General features: G+C 45.6%; 1 pseudogene; it reads right to left on the bottom strand.

Moving 5' to 3' along the window:
* LOC132476180 (serine/threonine-protein phosphatase 4 regulatory subunit 1-like) overlaps positions 1–19,530 on the bottom strand; it is a 62,122-nt pseudogene that overhangs the window by 14,359 nt on the left and 28,233 nt on the right.

Genomic DNA, 19,530 nt, shown 5'->3' with positions numbered 1-19,530 from the left:
GGCTACCCGACCTCCTGTGTCTTCCAGTGCCAGAAGTTAATAACCTCACAGAGGATAAGAGGTCCAGTCAGTGCCCTCTGCCCCACTGGGAGTATTACAAGCACTGAAAATGCCACAGGAAGGTTCACCCAATCCCTCCATCACATTCAAGTGGGGCATTAGCCCCGGCTTATGCGGGCACCCCTTCCGTGGCGAGATTCCATGCACTAACTGCCCATCAGTACCTCCACCAGGGGGTGGAGGCATTAGAAAATAAAAGGTGCTAGAGCCGCTAAGAACTGGCTATTTGTGAACCACTTGGAAAGTCTTGAGGAGGAAGATGTGGCACACAGGCCTGACCTTCAGCAAGAACTCAATGAATTTTGGTGGAGAAAGATGGAGAGAAGGATGCACCCATCTTACGAAGCATCCGTGCCATCCGAGACGTGAATCACCTCCTCCCGCACTGCTGAGGAGGAACATTCGCAATGGAGAAATGCTAGTAAACTACCTCGAATGGCCTGCTTACTACGTACCCATCGTCTTCTGAGGAAACAGGAAAGAACTCAAACTCAAAACTCTAGATCAATCACTAGAACTTACTAGAAGAACAGTGTGGGCCTACTAACGGTGAGTCAGGAAATGTCACCTTCATGTGCATGAAAAATCCTACGGCACAAAATTCTATTGGGGAGACGTCACATTTTCCCTGTGTAAATTATCCAAAGAACTTCATTAATCAAAAAGTAAGAGAAAATTTTCTTTATAGGTTATTTAATCACAACTCTGAATGAATATTTTATCTAAATTTAAGAGACACAGTAGCTTCATTATTTATAACCCAGTAGTCATGTTTCAAAATCATTATTGCAATTACTTTTTGCTTCTTTACATAATTAAAGCTCTAATATTCCATCTTGCCCAGAAGGTCACTGTTACTAAAACTCCAGACAAGATAATTGCTAGAATTTTAGGTGGATGCTTGCGGTGAAGCCGGGATCCTGATAATTATCCCAGCCAAAACTTACCAGGCTGAGGACATGTTACCATGGCTGCCTGCACCCGGTGACCCGGAGGTGAAATCCGAGTCCAAATCCGGTGGTCGGATGCTCAGGGTGCCATCTTCTCGAATATAAAGGCCAGCCCTGGAGGGGTTGGCAAAGGTGAAGGTGAAGGGGCCCAGGGACTGGAAGGCAGCCTGGCGCACCTGAAACCAGAGACGAAGGGCGCGGTGGACGCGGTGTCGGCCAGGTCTGATCCCAGGCTGAACAGATGGCTGATCACCAGACAATTCACTGTCCGCCACATTATGTCTAAGCAGATGTATTGCTTTCTAAGGCAGTCACTGAGTTCCAAATAAATTATTTTTCAACAGAAAATCAGGAAAAATTTAGTGCCATCATGTAGTTTGTATGCTTCCAGAATATTAATTCTACCTCAAATAATTCCAGACTTTGTAAAGCGTCTGAACAAACCTTATTCATCATGACGGGCATGTTTATGATCATAACAGAAAAGGTAACAATACAGTTACAGCTTTCTCCTTCTCGTTTCTCACTTCTGTGATATTCGTTTGCTATGAATGCTGAGGTGTGTGCCACTTTCTTACTACACACCAGGCTTCTGAGATTTTAGGTGCCCTGATAATCCTCACAAAGTCTAAATACGCCAATCCGTTACTGAAAAGACACAGTACGCAGTGCCAAGTCCAAAGCCACACCAAGGCCTGCGAGTGGCCGCACTCACCCATCAACAGGGGTCGCTGATCAGCGTGATCAAGAGCGCCGGCCCTCGGGGGACGTGCTGTGAGACACGGCCATGAAGCACCCCGCAAAGGCTTTCCTCATCCCCCACGCGTTGTCTGAGCAGAGCTCCAAAAACTTCGGGAGCTACCGAAGCAAACAAAACCATGGCACTCAGACTCGGTCACCCGAAGGAAGGGTAGACCTGTTTCAATGACGTAGTTAAGGCAGAGCCATAAGTTAATGACACAAAAGCTATGAGTCCAAAAGGAATCGTCCGAAACAAACAGAAATTAGGATAAGTAACTTCCTTTACCTCTTAATCCTAGTAAATGACTGCGTTAAATTCAACAAGATAATACAGAAAACCTCCCCAAAGGCTGAATGACTGATATGCGTCTGTGAACTGTAGAGAAGAATTGTGAATGACTTTGAAATTGTGGATGCCCCAAGTAGCGGCCCCACCCAGGTGCCGCGGTCTTTGGCTGGGGTACTTTAGTGAAAGAAGGCATACTGTTAAAACCCGATAGTAGCAAATAGTTCCAGTCCACGGAACGCAAACTGTGTGCAGTGGAATGCAATGGATTGTCATCACCCTGGATATACACGGTTGTGAGTCCATTCACAAGTTCACATTGGCCCTCCTCGGTGTGACCGTAAATTTGTGGCGCTTCAGTTAAACTAGCTGTATTCCAGCCATACAGGTAGTACACCCTGTCATGTAAAAGTGGCAAGTGCTTACTTAGGACAGTTCTCTGGGGGCCTGGTATGGGTGGGCAGTGGAGAAGCAAAGATTATCGTGATGGAGTGAAGTCCCCGTCAGCAACGCTGCAATGAGGCGCGGTGGGGGACACGCAAGTACTCTGAACAGAATGTCATGGAATGCTGAAAAGGGAGAGATTAACTCTCTCTGACCCAGTGGGTAGGTGAGTCCAGACAGGGAAGGAACTTGACAGAGGCAAATGCACACGGAAGCTGGGTGTGAAGTGTGAGCAGGGTCGCCCTGCCAGGCAGGGAAGCCTCTGGAAGGAGACGGGCAGTAATGAGCAGGGCAGGGAGGTGCACGAGAGCAGAGAGCTGCGAGGCCCTGAACAGCCCCCAGCTGCCTGGTGACGTCGTTCTCCAGACTGCTGTGCCGAGAACCACCAGGGACGTCAGCAAAAATACAGACCCCGGCCGTGCCCCCTTTCGCCCTCCCTGCAGTTCAGATGCACGACCGAAGGTCAGGGCGCCGTTCAGACCCAAAGGAGGCGACTGGAGGTGAGGCAGGAAAGGTACTTGTGAAGGGAACTGAGGGGTCAACAAGGGTCTGGATTTTAGTCTGTAAACCAAGAAAAAAATCCCACAGGTTCTGAAACCCAGGAGCGAGGAGGTGGTGGAACAGTGTTCTAGAAAGAGCAGTCGAGAAGGGACAGAAAGTGGCTTAGACAGTGAGAAGAGCCCAGGGGGAAAGCGAGCGGCGAGGAAGCGACAGCAGAAGTCCCCAGGGAAGAGGGCGGGGCTGCTCCCGCAGCATCCCACACACCAGCTGCCTGAGGCTTATAAGAAATGTTACTTCAGGAGCCAAGAAACCTGAAACTGATGGATGCAAAACTGCCATTCCAAAGTAACAGACTCATAAATACAAAACTTCACCACTAATTTCAAAAGTGCCCTAAGAACTGCATCAGCAAGTACAGCTGGCAAAACGTCACATTCCAAAAATTCCTCAGTGGCTTCTTGTCCGACAGCATGACAAATATCACGAAAATTTGTGGCATATACCTTAAAAAGGCAAAAGGCATACTCATTATCCTCCGATTTCTTTTTGTCTTAACAAATCATGAAAACTAACAAGCAGGAGCCTTGAGAGCAACGACTCCTCTGGTCGGGCAGCTAACAAGCACTTACTGAGCCCAATGCCCACACAGCACCACCCGGGTGCCTCCACTGCACTGGAAACAGAAGATTTACAATAGAGCACCACACGCTAGGACACTGTGGCTCCTAATCATCTCAATACATAATGCTTTTGGTTAGCACTAGAGCAAAAGAGACCCTTAGGGCTTCCCTGGTGGCGCAGTGGTTGAGAGTCTGCCTGCCAGTGCAGGGGACATGGGTTCATGCCCCGGTCCGGGAAGATCCCACATGCCGCAGAGCAGCTGGGTCCATACCAAAAAAAAAAAAAAAAGAGACCCTTAATGTCCTCTGCACGGTAAATGAGACCCAGCTCCTTGCCTCTGCGTCACGAGGGGAGACCACAGGGAAGATGGGCAGCTGCACAGCAAGGTGGACGGTGAGGCTGCTCAGGGAGGGGCTGGCAATGGTCTTCAGAAGGAAGAATATGATAACCGAGTGACAAACGATAAACAGGGAGGGCAGTGCAGGGGGTGCAGTTGGAAGGTACAGCAAACATGCAAGGGTCCTGGAGCCAGTCAGCCCCAGTGATGAAAAGGCCTTGCACGCCTGGGCCCCAGCATTGAAGCACAAGCCAGCAACGTCTCTTCCTCCTGTGCCCGAGAGGGTTACCCTCACAGAGCCTAACCCTACGTCTCCACAGATGCCCGGATGGCAGGGAAAACTGGCAACAGTGTTCACTGTTTTCCTTACACAGTTCACACTGGCCACATTTTTCATCCAGACTGTGTCTACTGAGGAAGTCCAGGCACTTTAAAGGAATCAATTTTGAATCTTTTTTTTTTTTTTTTTTTTTTTTTTTTTTGTGGTACACGGGCCTCTCACTGCTGTGGTCTCTCCTGTTGCGGAGTACAGGCTCCGGATGCGCAGGCTCAGCAGCCATGGCTCACGGGCCCAGCCACTCCGCGGCATGTGGGATCCTCCCGGACCGGGGCATGAACCCGCGTCCCCCGCACCAGCAGGGGGACTCCCAACAACTGCGCCACCAGGGAAGCCCGAATCTTTTTTAACCTTTTGAATTTTTCAAGTTTTGAAACTGTGCATTCCCACCTTCTGAACTTAAAAGAGCTTCCCATCACCACACAGCTCACAGAATCGAGGGAGCAGCAGGCGTTCAACTGTGCTTTTGCTCAGCACTGATGCCAGCTTGCAGATTATCTACAAATAACAAGAAAACTTGGGTCACTTGGAATACCAAAGTATAAACGTCCCATGTATCACTAACTGGATTCCGAAAGCTAGTATCAAAAATATTGCCAAAATACCCAAGAGGTCAAAACAGAGAACACCTTCTTTTGCATTTTGTCAAGTTATATCAATAGAAGGCCAATAGTTTTCAAGTTTTACTCAGATATGGTTTGTCTAAAGCTGAAGAGTTACCATTTGCCAGGTGCCTACCATGTGCCCGACACGTGAATGAACAATTTATGTGCATTACCTCTTTCATGTTCCTCAAACCCTATGACATGAGTATCACTTATCTTCATTTTTCCAGATAAGGAAACTAACGCTCAAAGAGGTTAAGTCATGTTACCAAAACCAAAGAGTACTGAGGTGGGACATACAGTAACAGCTGGACAAAGCATAAAAGATGGCTCACAGGCGATCTCTAAAGACTAACCAAACACTGGTGGGGACTAAAGGGAAGCAGACCCTTGAGAGGGGAAACCACACTGGGTACAACATGCACTGCTTGCTGCTGCCTTTCTGCCTGGGGCATCCTTCCTTCTGTACAGCCACGTGGGGTAGCTGGACTTCCAAGTAAAAGGTACCGTTTTACTGGCTTGAGAAGTCAGAGGACAGAGATGGAGGTGGCCAGGAAGGCTGGAAAGTGAGGGTAGAAATCCTGGGAGGGAGGGAAGGATGGAGGAAGGGAGCTAAAAAAGGGAGAGCCCCCACCTCCGATTAAATCCTACTCTTATCCTTGGCTGATCTCAGCACCACGTGGGCACAGGGGAGATGGTGAGTTTCACAGAGCAAAGCAATAGCTTGAAGGCAGAAGGATCTGTGTGGTTTCAGCTGCTGAGAACTGCAAAGGAAACAGAATCTGAACTGTTTGCTAGAACAAGTCAACACTCTTCAGAGGAAAAACACAGAATCCAGAGTTGCTGCAATGTTTCATCGAGAAGATACATTAGTCACAGACGTGAGAACAAATGGGAAAATGTGACTTATATTCAAGAAAAATCTCAATCACTAGAAACAAATCCACAGAAGATCCAGATGTTAGAATTAGTGGACTTTAAAAGGACTTTAAAGAGCTATTATAAATATGTTCAAGAACTAAAAGGCAAATAGAGTCATAACAAATGAACAGATAGGAAATCTCACCAAAGAAACGGAAACTATAAAAAAGAATCAAGACTTCTGGTAATAACACTGTAGCTTGGTCAGACTTACACTCTTACAGATAACAATTATAGAATCTTGAAAAAAACATAAAAAAAAACAATCATTTAAGAGTACTGGAGAGCAACCAAAAGGCAGGAACTGGAGCGGAGGCTGTCCTTAAAAGATGAACTGCAACAGGAGAAATTTGCAAGTAAGGTCCAAAATCTGTGTCTATATTTTGCTGAGATCTTTGGCTGCTGCTAAACTACACATATATGGGGAAGACCCCAGGGGCCCAGCAGAAAAGCTGCAGCCAGAAACTAAACAAACTGAGCAGAGGCGTCAGCTGCTGCTCACCACAAAGGAGACAGCTGGGAGTTGGAGATCAGACAAGATTACTGCCTGCTATGTAAAAAGTCACTTTAGAGAAATAAAACAGAATCCAGATCTCTGTAGTGTATCATTTTTAATGTCCAGTATTCAATTAAAAATAACTATGTATTAACAGGAAAAAGTGACCCATAATAAAGAAAAAAGCAATCAACGGAAATCAACACCAAGATGATCCAAATGTTGCAACCACCAGACAATCAATTTCAAGGAGTTTTTATAAATATATTCAAGGATGAGAAGAAAATACAAGCATAAAGAATATATAGGGAGGGCTTCCCTGGTGGCGCAGTGGTTGAGAGTCCGCCTGCCGATGCAGAGAACGCGGGTTCGTGCCCCGGTCCGGGAAGATCCCACATGCTAGCGTGCCGGGCCCGTGAGCCATGGCCGCTGAGCCTGCGCGTCCAGAGCCTGTGCTCCACAATGGGAGAGGCCACAACAGTGAGAGGCCCACGTACCACACACACAAAAAAAAGAACGTATAGGGAATCTCTACATCACAGAGATATATAAACTATAAAAAAAGGTCAAAATGGGGACTCCCCTGGTGGTCTAGTGTTTAAGAATCTGCCTTCCAATCCAGGGGATGCAGGTTTGATCCCTGGTCAGGGAACTACGGTCCCACTTGCCGTGGGGCAACTAAGCCCACACGCCGCAACTGCTGAACCCACGCGCTCTGGAACCCGTGCGCCACAACTAGAGAATCCGCGCACCACAACGAAAGATCCCACCTGCCACAATGAAAGATCCTGTGTGCCGCAACTAAGACCCAACATAGCCATAAATAAATAAATAAATAAATAAATAAATATATTTTTTAAAAGGTCAAAATGGAAACTCTAGAGCTGAAAACGACAATAACTGAAATAAAAAGTTTAATGGAAAGGGCTAATAGCAGATTGGAGATGACAAAAAGCGTCATCAAACTTAAAAACAGATCAATGAAGGTCACTAAATCTGAACATCAGAGACAAAAATTACTTTAAAAAACAAAACAAACAAACAAAAACAGAACCTCAAAGACTTATTGTTGGGACAATATCAAGGGTCCCAACTTTATAAGGCCCGGGCTGAAAGGAGAAAGAGAGAAAAAGCACCTAAAGGAACAATAGCCAAAAACTGCCCAAATTAAGTGAAGGGCATCAGTACACATATCCAAGGAGTTTAATAAACGCAAAGCAGGATAAGCATTCACTCTGCAAAGATAAAGAGAAAAATCTCAAGAGCAGAGAGAGAAAAAAGGATATTTTCTACACAGGAGTACGCTATGAATGACAGCTGACTTCCCCAGGACAACAGCATGATATCTTTAAAGTGCTGCAAGGAAAAACAAAAACAAACCTCAATTCTATATCCAGTAAAACTATCATTCAAAAATGAAGGCAAAATAAAGGCATTTTCTGATTAAAACTGGGAGATTTCAGCAGCAGCCAACCAAATTCAAAAAAAGTATTAAAGGAAGTTCTTCAGGCTGCAGGGAAATGATACCAGATGGAAACTCAGACCTAGGAAAGGAAGCAAGAGCACCAAAAATGGTAAAAATGTGGGTATAAAGGGCTATGCATTTTTTCTCTTTTCTTACTTTCTCCCAAAGATAGAATTGTTCAAATCTAAAATTATAATACCACATTACCAGGATCATCATGTGATGTACATGTCATAATGTATATGACAACCACAGCACAGAGGAGGAGAGGGTGAGGGGAGCTACGATGTTGCAAGGTCCTACATTTTTGAAAATCCTCAATAGAGAAATTAAAGTGAAGTATACAAAAATATCCAATTAGCCTGAGAAAAGGCAGGAAATAACAGAAGAACAAATGACACAAATGGAGAACAAATAACAAAATGGCAGAATTAAATTCAAATATATCAATAATTACATTAAACATAAATGGAATAAACTCTCCAATTAAAAGGCAGAAACTATCAGATTGGCTATAAAAGGAAGACCAAACTCTATGCTAATGAAAGCAGGAGCATTTTAAATGTAAAGACATATAAGGTTTTGAGTAAAGAGATGTAAACAAATATACTATGATGGGCAGTAAGCATAAGAATGCTGGAGTGGTTACAGTAATATCACAGTGGACTACAAGATACAGATTACCACTAGTGGTAAAGAAAGTCACTTCTTAGTAAAAGAGTCAATACATCACAAAGATATAAACACTAAATGTGTAGCTTTAAACCCTTAAAGTAGACAAGAAGGTAGGCTGAAAAATATTAAGCTTCCTCCTTAAGAAACGGGAAAACTAAAAGCAAATTGAACTCAAGTAAGTAGAAGGAAGGAAACAATAAACAGTAGAAATTACCAGTATCATAAATGAAAGGGATAAAACTACAGATCTTCCAGGCATTAAGAGGTAAGGGAATATTGTAAGCAACTTTATCCCAACAACTTGATAAATTAACAACTTAGATGAAATTAATAAATTCCCTAAAATATACAACTTACCCAATAACACAGATGACATAACAAGCCTGAATAGTCCATATCTGTGTTGAATCTGTTATCAAAAACCATCTCACAAAGAAAACCCTAGAACCAGAGGTTTTACTGGTGAATTCTAACAAATATTTAAGGGAAAAATAACACCAATCTTAAAAAAAAAAAAAATCTTTCAGAAAATAGGAGAGCAGGGAATACTTCCCAACTCATTTTTTGAAGCCAGAATAACCCCGATTCTAAAAGCTGACAAAAACATAACAGGAAAAGCAAATTGCTTACAATAGTCCACTTGAATATAGATGTGAAAATCTCAACAAAATGTCAGCAAATAATGGAGAAGGGAACGCTCTTCACAGTAGAATGACAGCTGGAATCATCAGTGAATGCTAATATTAGTGGGTGAAAGTTTGATGAACAGCAAACTTGTGTAGCTGCAAAGTAACTCCCCTTATTATGTCCAGAGGGGAAAAGTGGTGCAGAGAAACTTGGCAGACACCACCTCTGTCTAAGTCACCAGAGTTAACATCATCAACATCAGGACAAACTGAAGTCCTGGGCCTCCTAACGTGACACATGAGGACACAACATTACTTCCAGGGCATCCCTCTTCCAACATGTTAATGTTAACAAAATTCAGAGAAAGACTCAGGATCTGCCCAAGGTTCAAGGAGACAGAGGAGATGCGACAATTCAGTGCAATGTGTGATCCTGGACAAACGAAAATATTTGAACATGAACCATGGATGAGATATTAGTATTGTATCAGGGTTAAAATTCTTTATCTTGATCAGTGTACTATGGTTGTTTAGGAGAGAATTTCCTTGTTTTTTAAAAGGAAATATGCACTGAATTATTTAGGACTAAAGGGGCACAATGTCTCCAATTTACTCTCAAATGGCTCAGAAAAATATACACACATGTGTATGTATATATCTGTGTGTGTGTGCAGATGTGTAAAGAGAGAGGATGTGATTAAACAGACAGACGTAAGTATAAACCGCTGGAGAAGTGGGATAAAGTATGTACAGGAGTTCACTCCTGCAACTTTTCTACAAGTTTAAAATTAAGACAGAATGAAAAATTACCCCCAAATATGTTTAAAGAACTCTCCCACCCCCCCTCCAAAAAAAAGAAAAAGGGAAGAAGAAAGGAAAGAAGGAAGGACTTCCCATCCCTCATGTCTGCTCTGCCCACTGCACAGCACTGCCTTTTTTTTCTTTTTTTTAAACAGCAGAACAAGCTCCTGGTTAGCAGTTCAGCCACTGTTCTACGTGGACTCTGCACATCACAGACAAGAGGGAAAAGAGAACCAACGGGGGTGGGGGAAAAGGAAACTATCCCCACAACACAAATGAGGGAAAGGCTGTGTCTTCCGAATTTAGAAGACACACATTTCTGATATGATGCTCGGCAGAACTGCATAGAGTGACGGCCACATAAATGAGCCGCGAGGCTTCGTATCCAGGGTGACGGGCAACTAAAGAGGGCCCCGCATCTTTATCCACCCTCTCCATGTGCCACGCCCACACGACCTTATTACTACCCGTGTGCAACAAATCCAGAATCGTTAAAAAGTCAGCACTCCGAGCGACAAGAAATGACGTTCCCGTGGCCCTGGGAACCACTTGTATGCAATGACGATCTTCACTCGGTTGCTGGGGGCCAACTATTCTTTATAGCACACAACCACAACATTCTTTTTAAATAAATGCACAAGTAAAAATGAGCTCAAAACTAGGAATGACAACAAAAAAATGAGGAAGCCTTAATGTGAAAACGTGTTGTGAGAGAAAAATAGGCTTTTGACAATTAGTTATAATCTCAGAATGCTAATGGCCTTCCTGCAAGCGAGAGGAATTATAATTGGTCTCCGGTGGCCTGTTTATGCTGTCTAGATATAATTACAGGATACAGCGCTTCCAGGTTTTACCAATTCATTCATTCAACAACTAACATTTATTTAGTACTGACTCTGGGCCTGGCACTGTGCTGGGTGCCGAGGGCAGAAAGACACCTGTTGTTTAAGAAGCGCACTATTTTGAAAGAGAAATAAACAAACAAATGAAGTTCGCAGTTCTATTGCTAAATGACAGAAGACAGATATGAACCAAGCCTCCGGGATGCGTGAAGGAGGGAGTCGCTAATGTCGCCTGGCATATTAGACAGACTTCACAGAACAAACTGCATTTATCTGAGAAACCAGAACATAAGAAACCAACACATAATACACATAACCTGCACTGCATAACTCAATTTTAAAATGCCCAGGACATGTCCAGTTGGCTAGCTCCGATTCTCTCAATCATGTATACACTAGGGTAGCTGGCATCAGAATCAACTGATTGTAACTTCCAAAGGGAATGCAAAGGCTAACGAATAGATGCACATTTTGTCTATAGAGGCACGCCGTTTCCTAGGAGCAAGAAGCAATTCCTTCAAAACAGCACTGTTCCGAGAGTGTGTGCTTATGGACATATGGACGTAGCAACATTCACACCATATGGCTGCAAAGAAAGCCCAAAATACAAGGGCATCGGAGCAGTGCAATTGGCTTCTTTTCTCACCTGTCACCTCCTCACACATACATGTTGGTAGCCACAGTGTTTGGGGTGTCACTCAGACCAGCTAAATGAGAGCGCTGTCCTCCTGGGGAAGCTCTGCCAATCCCACACGTGGCCTCTGTCCCTTGAAGAATGAAATCCACTCCCTATCGTACTGTCATTTCCTAGCTGAAAAGAGAACAGCACCCTCTGTACTCCAGGACTCTGGGGGCCCAAGGAGTGAGGCCCCCTCCAAGACTCCTTGACCTCCAGGAAATCAGGGAAGACAGAACAGCTTCTGGGTCTGACCCAAGCACACACGGGCCAGGCAAGGAGCCCCAAATCCTGCTTCCCTCGGGGCCCTAAGGGAGGAGAAGTGGCAATCTTCCAGAAGTGCCCTGAAACGCAGATGTGCCTCTACCTGGGGAGGGTTCAAGACCATTTCTGTTCTTTGCAGCCACATTTAAAAGCTTGCGCATTTCAAGTAATGAAATCGGCAACCCACTTGGAATAAAAAGTACAATTTATGTGAACTAATTTGTTCTGCAAGTGAAATGTGAAGAGAGCTTTTTGAAGACTTGTTATATTTTCCAAATATTTTCACCAAAAGAAAAGAAGAATATTGCTGACAAGAATGGAGTGGTTGGAAACAAAACAAAATAAGAATCATGCAAAAACGCCTTTAAAATTATTTGTCATGGTATTTGGCAGTCTTTAGGGATAAGATATTTAGTTGTCAGTAGTAGCTTTGGAAACTAGCCTAACCAACTTTCAAATGAAAAAGAAGATCTAGTTGGCAAAGTTTACCACTCAACTGCCAAGTATCCCAACTAAATGATATTATCCAGGTTCATTCTGCAAAATGAATTTAATTTCTTACAGGGAAACTTGAAATTTATCAAAGAACCCTGGAGAATTTGAATTTTAATAATCAATTATTCTTCAGCCTGATTCATCTTATAAACATATGGAATATGCAAAAAATTAAGTTAGTTAAAAAAGCCAGACCTTTAACTCATAGTTGAGGACAACTTTTACATAAATGAAGAATAATGACCAAATGTTCTGATGCTGTATTACAAATTTTTAGCTCCATGGTGTATAATGTTTCCACTTTGAAAAAGAATTCCTTTTTCGAACATCATTCTTCCTCAACCAAGAAAACAACTCTATCTTATTGTACTCACAATTAAGGCTTAAGATTTTGTAAATCCTTATGTATTTTCCTAAAATGCTGGAACATTCCTGGAGCTGTTTAGTTCTGTGATGCCAACACAAAGGGCCGGCCGGTGCAGCAACCCCTGCCTCGATCCCTGGGGAGGGAGCAGCAGCTACGGAACACAAGGTGGCCTTGGATGACCTTCCCCTGACCCATGAAGGAGAAGCCCGAGGACAAGCTGGGTCTTAGTCTAAGGGCAGCACGTGAAGGCCGGCACTGGCTCGCCAACAGCTAGTTTGTGAACAAGGGTTCCAGAAGCAAGTAGGAAGTCCTTGCTTGCATAATCACTTCATAATGGGTACAGAATCCTACAGACCCAAGGATACCATTAAATTAACTACTAAAAGTAGAAGACATTCAGTACTTACACTCTTTCTTTCATCATATACCTTTAACTGACAAGAGCACAGAGACTTGAACCCAGCATTTCCCAAACTGCTGTAAACGTGATGGCCACATTCTTCACATAGACTCTCTTATTTGCTGACATACCTAGTTTAGTCTCATCTTAATTTATAAAACAGACACACGTGTCCATTCGATTTTTTTTTTCTAATTGTCCAAGTACCACCTAAAAGCAGCTCCCATACCACACTTGGTTCCTTACTTTGGGAGACAGGGTCCATGACCCAAGCTGGCTCAAGGCTTTACCTAATAGATCTCAGCATCTTGCCCAGCAGAAGTCCATGCCAGCTGCCTCACCTCTGCCCCAATCACTCTGATTTCCCAAGCTTTGCCTTCCTGAAACAATTGGATATAAGGATCATCACTTCCAGGACAAGCTTGGATCTGAACTGAGAACTTTCTCCGATGGAGGCCACACCACCAGCTGCCTTGTTTATGGGAACAGTGCCGATCAGCACTGAACGCAAGTGACGCTTCGAGTCCCGCACACGTCAAGTTATGGGACAGTCTGCCGAGGCTTGGGGCTGTCACTCCCCAACAGACTTACACTCACGGCTTCTGCTTTGTACTCATCATCACTGTCAGGGGCAGAGAGTGCCAGCAGGACTGGACACACTTTGTTTCAAATATCGTGCTGGAAAATTAGATCTTGTTTCAGAAGGATCCACAGCACCTCCTGACTTGATTTTCTAACCTGGAAGAGGCCAAAGGTGAAACACAGAATGAGCCAGAGTGCTTTCAGGATCAAAGACCAAACTCCCTACGGTGAGTGCCAGGCCGGCCCCTGCCTCCTTCCCCCGGCCCCACCCGCCCCACCACACGGATCTTCTGGCCCTCCGGTCACTTCCTCCCCCAGGCCTTAGATGAGGCCACCAACGGCACCGACGGTTCCTCTGCGCTCAGGCCACACATCCCGTTCCCCACTCGGGTCGGGTTCCCCATCTACACTCTGACAGCGTAACCAGGCTTGCACTTTGCCTTCACAACGCCTACCCCAGATTTCTACACACGCACACACACACACACACACACACACACACACATACACGCATTTTTTCCTGTATGATGACACATTGCTGTCTGTCTTCCCACCGCAGAGAGTGAACTTGGAGAGCGGGTACCACGCAGGCAGGGGGTGGGAAAACGCGGCGCTGTCCTCCCGACATTCTGTAGAGCCCTGGCGGGGAAGACCTGCCCTGCTAGGTGGGACACGCGCACAGAGGCTCCCGAGGCCAGAGACGGAAAACTGGGGAGCTGTCCTCCCGACACTCTGTAGAGCCCTGGCGGAGAGGACCTGCCCTGCGAGGCGGGACACGCGCACAGAGGCTCCTGGGGACAGAGGCGGAAAGCTGGGGAGCTGCCTGCCCCTCACTGTCTGCACCGGGTGAGCAACCGCCGGAGCTCGAGGGCTCCTAAGAGGCTAGAGAGAGAACGTTTTGGGGAAGTGAAAGCACAGGAAATTCCAATTTGTAGAGGAAGTAATGAGACTGGCAGCTCATCGCAGTGATGGGGATGCAGGGGAATAGCAACGGGACCCAGAAATGTGCAGGCAGAGTCGCAGGTGATAAGACAGGAACTGGTTATAAAGAGGCGAGCCTGGGAGACTGGAACCCCGGAGGCCTGCCAGCAGAGAAGTTTCTGAACAGGTGCTGTTGTTCTAAGCCACCCAGTTTGTGGTACTTTGTTCTGGCAGCCCCAGGAGACTAACACCGCAAGCAGGAAAAGGGGAGAGGACAGCGTGCTCATGAGCACAGAGATGAACTCTGGGGAGAAGTCCTGGGTGACAGCATGGGGGCGGCGGGTGGATGGCGGAGTGCGAGCCTGAAGGGCCAGCGAGGTGGGAGTGGGAAAGGCTTCCAAGTCCCACTAAGACTTCTGGCAGCTACTCCGGCACCGTGGGAGCCCCAGGGTGGAAAAGCAGAGGAGTGACAAGATCGTCTTGGCCTCAGTGAGGGTGACAGTTTAGAAACCTCGAAGGGCTCTAAATGCTGAGAGCAGGCAAGGGGCTCCTGCGCAGCGACACTTCCAGCTGTGACCAGGCATGGGCTTGGGGGCAGGGGACAGAGGAGAGGGGGTCCCTGCATGCATGTGGTCACAGAAAATCAAAGATGACTCGGGATCTTTGCCTCCAGGCACCAGTAAATAAAACAGAGAAAATAAGACTGAAGGTAAAGAGACCAGGTTTGGGTGCTGGAAGAGTTGAACTCTGCAGATCTGATGCAGTAGATCTCTAGGGACAGCCAGCCACTGGGCTCTGGGGGAGGAGGTCAGCGACGCACCAACTCCTGAGGCCCGGCTGAGACGTGGCGTCCTGGTGTTCGCACGCACAGGGACCTCCCCAGGCCCAGGGGTGCAGATGAGACCCGGCACCACAAGAGAAAAAGACCAGACAACAGCCTGAAGGGCGGGCGAGGACCAGGGCTGGTGATGGAGACTGGTGAAGACACAGGCAGGGAGGGAAAGGCGGGGGGACACTTCCGAGCCCAACAGGTGACACTGCAGTGGCGCGAATGCTGTGCCTGACTTGCGCTGTGCGATGATGACCAGTGGGGCCTCCTGGGCAGGGGATCAGCCTCCTTGAGCCTCAATCTCTTCACCTGTAGAAGTGGGCAATGATAGTACCTATCTCACAGGTGGCTGTGGGGATGAAACGACCTCATATACATAAAGGACAGTGTCTGGGGCATATCGGGATGGAGCAACAATAATTGCTGAGTGGGCGTCCAAGAAAGGTTTCTTCAAAACCACAAAAGTAGTTAACAGTGGCAAATGGGGCAAAAGGATCAAACAAAGGAAAAAGGAAGTCACTGGACAAATCGATGGTGAAAAAAATAGAAATGCAACACCATAAAATAGTTCAAGTGAGTGACCAAGAGCTCTCTGGATCAACGGAGATAGATCTTAAAAACGGGGAGAATAAAAGTAGGTGGCAGAAGGGAAAATACAGCCTGATGTCATTTATGTAAGGTTTTAAAGCCCCTGAAACAAGACACTCTCTTATTCAGGGCCACTTACACTGGCGGTGTGACTATAAAACCCGGCATGGAAGGGACACACCAAGCCAGGGTGGCAGGTTCCTACAGAAAAGGGAGAAGGGGGAATGGATGGAGGAGGGGCCCCATGCAGTTTTCACCATATCTGCAACTTATAAATAAAAATAAAAAGGTTTGGGGCTTCCCTGGTGGCGCAGTTGTTGAGAATCTGCCTGCCAATGCAGCGGACACAGGTTCAAGCCCTGGTCTGGGAGGATCCCACATGCCGCGGAACAACTAGGCCCGTGAGCCACAACTACTGAGCCTGCGCGTCTGGAGCTTGTGCTCCGCAACAAGAGAGGCCGCGACAGTGAGAGGCCCGCGCACCGCGATGAAGAGTGGCCCCCACTTGCCACAACTAGAGAAAGCCCTCGCACAGAAACGAAGACCCAACACAGCAAAAATAAATTAATTAATTAATAAAAGAAAGCTGTTGTATGTAGAAAACTTTAAAAAATAATAAAATAAAAATAAAAAGGTTTGAAGCAAAATTTCAAAAGGTTAAACATTTCTCAAATATAGGCGGTTAGGGATATGGGTGTTTATGACATAATCCTCCCATGTGATTAAAATATTTTATGAAATTTTATAAATTAAAACTATTTTTGAAAAAAACCAAAACATCAGATTTCACAATGAGATTAGTTGAGTCCAGGCAAGATACCTCTCACTGGCTTCAGGACCACCAGCTGCAGTACAACAAGCTGACCCCTGAACGGGAGCCCACAGAGGGTCAAGGCCACAGTGCAGACAGTTGGAAAAGGAGTGATGGTGCGCTCAGGGTCAAGGCCAGGGGACACAAAGATGAGGGAGACTTAGGCATGATTATAACTGAAAGAGAAAAGAGAGAGACTGGAAAATAAGCAAGCTATGAACAAGAGATGGGACCAAAGAGGGGAGGGAAGACATCAGACTGGAGAAGGAGGTCGGATGGCCATTCCCCTGAGACAGAGGCAAGGAGCTCAGGACAGCTACGTTACCAAAGGGAGAGTTTACAGTCAGTGCAGTTCCAAACACCTACCAGCCACCAGACCCTTTGCTAGGTCACAGAGATAAATAAAGAAGACCCAGGTCCTAGTGTCAGGGGCTCAGGGTCTAGAATGGGAGAGAAACTATTGGTTACAATGTCCAGTAGACCTGGGCAATCCCAAAACATACATACACCAGATGAGCCTCAGGAGCCCGGGCTCCCAACACACACAACCACACTTCTCTGCACCTCGGCTTCCTCACCTCTAAAACAAGGATGAACTCACCAGCATGCCCGTTCTTCCCGAGACGGTCAGGAGGAGGAAACAAGGGCACGGTACGTCACACCGTGAGAGCTCAAGAAAGGACGTGTCACGTCCCCCAACCCAGCCTAACTTCATTTTTAAGAATGCATCCAAAGGAAAAAGAAAAGCCGACAGAAAAATAAAACTGCAACTTTTGTGAAGCTCACTGCATCTACAGAACAAAAAAGCTGAAAGGAAGCTAAGCATTCAAAAAAATTAAAAATATGAAGATTATGAAGATGTACAACATCTATGACACACAGACGAGCTTCCTAGGGTAGAAAAATCCATCCTACTCATCTATTCATCCCCAGCACGAAGCGCCATGCTCAGCTCATAATGGGCACTCAGAAGCTGTCTGAACAAATGAATGGATGAAGGAAACTGCATCGCATTATGATTAGACCTATGTAGGAAAACATGTAAGCACCCGGAGAAGAAAATGGGAAAATAATCAAAATACTGAAGACAGGACAGTGGAGGTAGGATGACTTCTTTCCTTATTTAAAACCATCCTTGGGCTTCCCTGGTGGCGCAGTGGTTGAGAGTCCGCCTGCCGATGCAGGGGACACAGGTTCGTGCCCCGGTCTGGGAAGATCCCACATGCCCCGGAGCGGCTGGGCCCGTGAGCCATGGCCGCTGAGCCTGCGCGTCCGGAGCCTGTGCTCCACAACAGGAGAGGCCACAGCAGTGAGAGGCCTGCGTACCACAAAAACAAAAAGAAATATGATAATAAGAATGCGTGCCATCTACCTTCCTATGTGATTAAAGAAAGTGGGCACAAAAAGACCTTTTGTTCTTGAGTCACTTAACTCTAAGCAGCTGTTTTCTGAATTATGAATGTCAGCTAAAATAAGACGAAAGAGAATTTGCTACAAAGACCCTAAGGTTATAATGTTTCACACCTGGTTGTTTGGATCTGTGAGGCACCGCACCACGATGGGTACGAGATGTTCAGAGAGCACCACGGGAAAATCGGATCTGTTTTCTTGTAGAAAAATGGTAAGAGGAGGAATTTGTTCCAGCAGCTCAGCCCGCACTGTGGGCTCTGCAGCAATAAAAAAATGAGACAAAGAATTATATAAGAATAAGCCAAGCATCTTATAGAGTATATATTGATAGTTTCTAGCTTTTCTTACTAAAATACTTCATCAAGGAAATTAGACAAATGCAGGTTAAAAATCATTTCCCATTTAGGGTATTTATGCCACAGATGAGCTTAAAAAGCTGATAGGCTATACGGCAATATAAAAACATAAAAAGAAGAGAGAATGACAACTCTATTATAACAAGCCATATATAAATCAAGGAGGGAGCAAGAGGTCTGCATGCCGGGCCAGCGTCCAAAACCCATTACAACTAACGGCATACATGCGAGACCTATGGGTTGTGCTTATTTAAATTCCAGCCAGAATGTATACGTTATAAATAATTCTTTCATAAATGCACTCCCCCACAATCCATGCACCCCAATTATTTCTAAGGCAAAGCATTAAACAAAAGAGCAGCTCTACCTCCAATATACCACATTAAATTTAACACAAATATATAATTGCTTCAGCACTGTAAATGGTGACTCATTTACAAAGAGTACCCATTTAAGGACTCAAAACATCCACTTGGGCCTTTTTAAAAGCGTTGTGTCATACTCATATGAATATTTTAAACTAATATGGGAGCTATATGAAAGGGCTTATTTTTCTATTTTCAGTTAAAATGATCAAAATCTAAAGCAAGCCAATCAGCTATCAAAGCTTATATACAGGGCTTCCCTGGTGGCGCAGTGGTTGAGAGTCCGCCTGCTGATGCAGGGGACACGGGTTTGTGCCCTGGTCCAGGAAGATCCCACATGCCGCGAAGCGGCTGGGTCCGTGAGCCATGGCTGCTGAGCCTGCGCATCCGGAGCCTGTGCTCCGCAACGGGAGAGGCCACAACAGTGAGAGTCCCACGTACCGCAAAAAAAAAAAAAAAAAAAAAAGCTTATATACAATATCTTGGAAATGTACAACTTAAAAATAAAAGTATACAATCCTTGTACAAACCTGCATCTTCTTACAATCTGACCACAATCTCCATTACCGTTACGAAGTCTTCTTCGTTGTTACTGAAGTCCCGGAAGATATCAAGCAGCCCTCTGGCAATAACCTGACTGTGGAAGCGAGAAAGGATCCATACAGTTATGTGTGCTAATTCCGGCATGTGCTACGAGCAGGTAATACAATCATGGGGGAAAGGAAAGTCAGCCACCTCCGCCCAGAGGGAGAAGACAC

Source organism: Mesoplodon densirostris, chromosome 16 (assembly GCF_025265405.1).
Source record: "Mesoplodon densirostris isolate mMesDen1 chromosome 16, mMesDen1 primary haplotype, whole genome shotgun sequence".
Classification (NCBI taxonomy): Eukaryota; Metazoa; Chordata; class Mammalia; order Artiodactyla; family Ziphiidae; genus Mesoplodon; species Mesoplodon densirostris.
This window is presented reverse-complemented; position numbering and strand designations above follow the sequence as displayed.